Source organism: Myotis davidii, unplaced genomic scaffold, assembly GCF_000327345.1.
Source record: "Myotis davidii unplaced genomic scaffold, ASM32734v1 scaffold1, whole genome shotgun sequence".
NCBI classification, from domain to species: Eukaryota; Metazoa; Chordata; class Mammalia; order Chiroptera; family Vespertilionidae; genus Myotis; species Myotis davidii.
Window position 1 is genome coordinate 4,696,472 of NW_006294681.1, and position 6,054 is coordinate 4,702,525.

A 6,054-nucleotide genomic window follows, 5' to 3' on the forward strand; every position below is an offset into this window, starting at 1 on the left:
CCCCCCAACAATATCTATAGGGAGTTTTTCTACTTGCATTTACCTCTGCAGTCCTGGGCACAACTCTCTTTGCCTGCCACTGCTGGCAGAGAACACTTATGAATGCATCAGCATTTGAAAGTAACTGGCTAAAGACCTTTTTAGCTTCTTTAGTTATAATGAGGACTATTAAGAGAGTAATGTATTCATCTAATATGTCAAAAAACTAATTTACAAAATAAGTAAAGGATATTAACTATAAAACATCTGTCGTGGTAAGAAAAGGAAGTGTCTATTAATAACGGGGGAGGGGGAGGGGGGCTGATATTTCTCCTTATCATCTTTTGAAACTCTTAATCTCTAAATACACCATTGTCATGTTTCATTAGAGACGGTTTTTGTAATCTGCAAAAGGGTTTGTTCTAGTAAAAATATTTTCCTGTGCCAGACTTGAGAAGCCCCAAGGCAATTCCTACATAATGATTTTCTTTAATTGCGTGGTTCTTTTATAATACTTTAATGTAGTTTTAAAAACCACCTCCTTTTATGAAGATGAAGTGAAATTGTTTCTTTGAACGTATCTGGAATGACATGCCAGACGAGGAGCCATGATCTCTCTGCAGATCCTCTGGATCTGCCATCCACCACCCTGGGCCCGCCTCACTGGGAAGATGACCTGGGGCCCCTCCACTAAGGGGCTCACAGCCTGGACTCGGGAGACAAAACCCTCTGGATCACCCCCAGGGCACTTGAGAGAGGTTTGTCCCCAGGACAGGTCATGTTTCTCTCGCATCTTTGCCGATGATGCTTCCAAAATTCATCCAGGGAAGGGACAGCACCAGAAGGCTCAGAGGCCAAGTGAAAGACAGGACTGGCATCCGCACTCAGCACCTTTCTGCCCACAGCAAACCCCCAGCAAGCAGGAAGAAGGCGCAGTGGGCAACAGGAGACAGAGCTCAGACCGCTTCTTCTGCGGCCTTGTCTCCTCACCTATGAACGACAAGAGGTGCTTGGACGAGATCCCGATCCCTTCTCCATCTAAAATCATGTGGTTCTGGGGAGCTAACAAGAAGTGAGTTATTTCCAATTTCAAAATGGCACCTGGGATTGAACTTCTGTATGGTTCCTGCACTTGCTGTTCTTAGGAAAATGTTCTTTGAATGCTGTGCTATAGTTAACATAAAACATCCATTGGCATTGCCCTGGCTGGTTTGGCTCAGTGGATAGAGCATTGGACTGTGGACTGGAAGGTCCCAGGTTCGATTCTGCTCAAGGGCACATGCTTGGGTTGTGGGCTCAATTCCAGTGTGGGGTGTGCAGGAGGCAGCCGATCAAGGATACTCTGTCGTCATTGACATTTCTATTTCTCTCTCCCTCTCCCTTCCTCTCTGAAATCAATAAAAATGTATTAAAAAAAATCCATGGGCATTAAAGTGCGAAATGGCCTGTTTTCTAATTCCATCATATTAGGACCAGAAGTCCAAAATGTCCCGACTTGCCATCTGGCCCTGATGTTCAGGCAGGCTTTGGTACCATTTGGAACACTAACTAACAATCATTACTCTCAACTCACAAGACTGAGAAATACCTATTTTGAACACAACCCCAGCTTCACCCATAGAAGTGAAAACTGGTCATTGCTCACGTGTGTTATGACAGAGGAAAGGTGGTATATTGTTTGAAAGAGGGTGTCTGACTAATTCAACTCTAAGTCAACTAACAGCTCAGTGTCTTGATCTTATCTGTGAAAAGAAATGTGTTGAATCAGTGAACTTGAAATTGTGTTCAGATTAAACATTCTTGGAGGCAAAGTAACCATAGAAGCAATTTCAAGAATTCTCAAAGAAGTGATTTTCCAGTTTCCTAACATGTCCAATCACAAGACATTTACAATCTGAATAAAATTGTCCCATGCTGCCCTTTGATTTTGGCGAATAGTGTTTGTGCTTCCTGACTTCAGTCTAAGAGTTCAGCTTGACTGGGTCACTCTCATCCTTGTTTTTGTGTTTTCATTTAAAAGCAGAGAAACCCGCTGGCCATTCAAGTAAAAATGCAGTTTCCCAGGACAATGTTAACTTGAATTCTTTACAAATGCAATAGAAATGCACTAAAAATATCAGTGCTTCCTGAAGTATGGACTGTGTTCAATCAATTGACTAGTTCTTATTAACGGAGCAATTATGTAAGTAACTCAAAAAGTTTTTTAGTAGAAGATTCGAAATACATCTGATGACTCTTCATTAAATAATGTTGATGAAAAATGTGGCAGGATTGTCACAAAGGACTTCCCGTAAACAACATCTCAGTAGTTAGATGGGAAAACAATGCTGAGGGGAAGAACTGGAGTTAAGGGCATGGGAGACAGGGCACCCATTATCAGAGCAGCTCTCGATGGAGTTCATGGTACATTCAAGATAGTTCAAGGGCACTGATGATGGCTGGCCTAGAGTGTTAGGGGCCATCAGTGAGAAACCTACTGAGAGTGAGGAAAGGAAAGATGGACGTGGATTCTATGTTGAGTAATGGGAGGGCACTACAGGGGAATGAAGTACTGGCAGTATCCTCCAGGCGGCACTGTGAATTGAACAAGTCTGGTGGGAAGAGTGGAGGGGGACAAGTTCTTACCCCCTGAGTTTTCACTGATGTCACGTGGGCCAACAAAGATAGCAATGGGTATCGGGGCATTACCTACTTTGCTTCAGCTGAGTAGGATCAGAGCAGCCTTAAGCTCTTCGCTCGGAGCTGTGTGAAGGGCAGTGGCCAAGTGTGCCTGCCCTCATCTCAAACAGGCTGAGGTTGGACTCAGGGCCCCCTGAAAGCTGAGGAACATGGAGACTGGCTGATAGCTCAGGCCTGAGAGGTTCAAAGGCAGAGTCTGCCATGGACTCCCCAAACACAGGGTGCAGGTGAGGGGAAGCATTTCCATCAGTGTGGGGTGAGGATTTTCTGGGACCACGCATGTACCTGGGGGAAGGTGGTCAGTGGTTATCATAAAGGGAACTCTCACGAAAGATTTTCCCTTACCCTGAGGAAAAGGCTGTGAGCTTCCCCTAGCGGTGGGATGCGTGATTGCCCCCAGGGAATCCAATAGTTCCCCAAAAGAATCAGCCTAAGTGCTCATCAGCAGATGAATGGATTAAAAAACTTTGGCACATCTACACAATGGAGTACTATGCTGCTGTAAAAAGGAAGGACCTCCTACCATTTGCAAAATCATGGATGGTGGACAACAGGGGGTGAGGGTGAGGGCAGGATTGGGGGGATGAGGGAACATTGGGGGGATAAGGACACATTTGTAATATCTTATTCAATAAAGGGAAAAAGAAAAAGAAAAAAAAAGAAAGCTGTCTGAAGAATCCCCCATGCCCAGGGGACACCAGATTGCAGGAGTCAGGTATGGAGAGATATGCCATCTTTCCCTTAACGAGCTGCCCGCCCCTCACATTCGTAATCCCACGTGGTGCCCTGAGAGGGTAGAAATGACGCCTAATGCGTGGGAGAAGAGCTAGAGCAGGGAGAGCAGGGAAAGCTGGGGTGTGTGTGTGGGGGTAGGGTGGGGGGGGGAACAACCTTTATTAAGTTCCCTATCCCCTCCCCTCCTCCAGAGGTTTCCAAGCCAACACAGGCCTAAGCTGGGAGAGGGAGGAGGCCATTTAAACTGAAGAGGCTGGAGTTTTGATCATGATGTTGCACTGGGCTCTTTGCATGCCTGAAACTGATCTGAGGACTTTGAATAATTCACAACTAGCTGAAGAGGCTATGGGCTCTGTCTGAGATTTCAACTCAGGGTAGAAAGGAGAGCTCAGCAGAGTGAATTCCTAGGGCACTGGAAAAAGAGGATGCCCTGTTCTTTATCCCCTAATGAATCCAGGCCAGACAATAAGGGGGGTCCCGTAGTATTCCCTTCAGGTTTTCTGTTTGTTTGCCTGTTGACTCAGTGCCCCTCCTTAGTTCAGAGCCAGGTCCCAGGGTCAAATGGGTTTCTCTGTGCTCAGCCACTTACAGCCCTGACACCCTGAGCAAGCCACTCAAGGTGGGTGTACCCCAGTTTCCTCATTTGTGGAAGGTTGACCGCAATGGTCCCTACATTTCCTGGGGCTGATGTGAGAATTCCACGAGGTACCACATGGCAAGTGCTCAGTGTGGGACTGGGCACCGGGTTTGCTCAGCAAATGGGAAGCTGTTATTAAATTTCGTCCCCGGTGTCCACAAGTTGGCACTGATAATCACCGTCATTAGATTTCAAGCTTTAGGGTAACTGAATGATCTTTTGTCCTAAAACGATTCCATTACTCTCAAGTGACAGTGTGTGCACTATTTCTGTCAAAGTGGGTTGACTGTGCAGTTTCTGTCTCAAAGGTCACTCACGTGACCCCATTTTTATTTGAGTGACAAAGAAAATATGTGGTTGCAAATTTCAAAGCTAACACTTATGTGAGTGTAACAGGCTACAGTAAATAATAAAGCCATTATTGGAAATGAAATCAAACTTAAAGTTGCTCGGAGAAAAACAGCAGGTCAAATCTCAGTCCATGACGGTGTCTCTAAAATCATTTAAGAAAACTCGTTTCACGTGCTTTGTAAGTAAACCCATTATTTAAAAAGGTTATGGTTTCTCTTAAAATGTCTTCCTCCCATTTAAGACACTCAAAATGAAGTAGAGAATCAGACAAAAAAAAAAAAATCTCGCCCTAACTGGTTTGGCTCAGTGGATAGAGCGTCAGCCTGCGGACTCAGGGGTCCCAGGTTCGATTCCGGTCAAAGGCATGTACCTTGATTTCGGGCACATCCCCAGTAGGGGGTGTGCAGGAAGCAGCTGATTGATGTTTCTAACTTTCTATCCCTCTCCCTTCCTCTCTGTAAAAAATCAATAAAATATATTAAAAAAAATCATGCTCTGGTTGAACACCTTCCCTTGGCCGAAGGTAAAAAAAGTGTTGCCATGAGAGGGCTGACTTGAATGAATGTGAGGGAGCCCTACCTTTTACCTGAGATTTCACACATGGATGCTGTGCACAGCCAGTGCCCAAATCATTTGGAAATGGAATGATTTGCTTGATGAAAATAACTAAAAGTAATTAAAGAGCAGGGCCACTAGAATTCGTAATGAAAATCCAATAGGCCTGCTTGCCTTACCCCAAAAAACATAAAGTGACCCTACTTGGGGCCACGTTTGTCCTCTCCCATAGGGAGCTGTACATGGTTAAGTTCAGTAGTGAGAACGTGTGGGGCCATGGCCAAACTTTAAATCAACATGGAGTTCAAGAGGCCATCGTCTTTGTCATAAGCCAATACGCTTAAATCACAGGTTTTAGAAGACTCACTAGTTACCTGAATCGAAGTGTTAGCTGGTTCCCCCAGTTAGAGGGACTGAGAGCACTTTCCCGGTGGCAGTAATTACATCGCAAGGAACTCAAGGATTATGAACTCTAGAAGCAATTCATGGAGTTTATGGAAACGTGTGCTGGGAGCTCACACTCACCACCCATCCATCCTCACTGTTACCCCTTTAGGAAGTGGTCTGGTACACCTTACATAAGTAAGAGGTAAGTACTTGTGAGTGGCACCCGCACAGCCCTGCCCAGAACCCGGGGCTGTGAAGATCTGGAGAACCTGCGTCCAGTTCTCCCAGCAACACCGATTTTGAGCATCTGCACTTTGCATATTGCTTTCTCCTTTAACTGTGTGAATGTATACTCTACGGCAACTGCATAGCACATACAGTAAAAAAGGTTAGGATGGCAATAGAGACAGAACATTTAGTTCTGCAAATATTTTTAACTTCTAGTGGACAGCCTTGGGGCAAAGAATAAGATATGCTCTAAAATAAATATTAAAGTATACTCAAGTGAAAGTGTGAAATACTTGAACTTGACAAGGAAAAGTAAAGAGCATTGTTTTGGAGAATGAACCATGTTCACTATGAATACAGTAGGTAAATTGCTATGTAAATTGTTTACAAATTACCTGTTAATAGGACCATTTCTTATTAAGCATACATGATGCCCCCAGAACCACACTAGTGCATTTCAGAGGTTTTTAAATTCAATCCCACCAATGTCTCTAAAGCAGCAG

The 6,054-nt window shown here is 44.6% G+C and overlaps 1 protein-coding gene across 3 annotated transcripts in view; it reads right to left on the reverse strand.

The window, feature by feature from the left end:
• FAM110B (family with sequence similarity 110 member B) overlaps positions 1 to 6,054 on the reverse strand; it is a 101,746-nt gene that overhangs the window by 3,845 nt on the left and 91,847 nt on the right. The gene's annotated exons all lie outside the window — the stretch shown is intronic.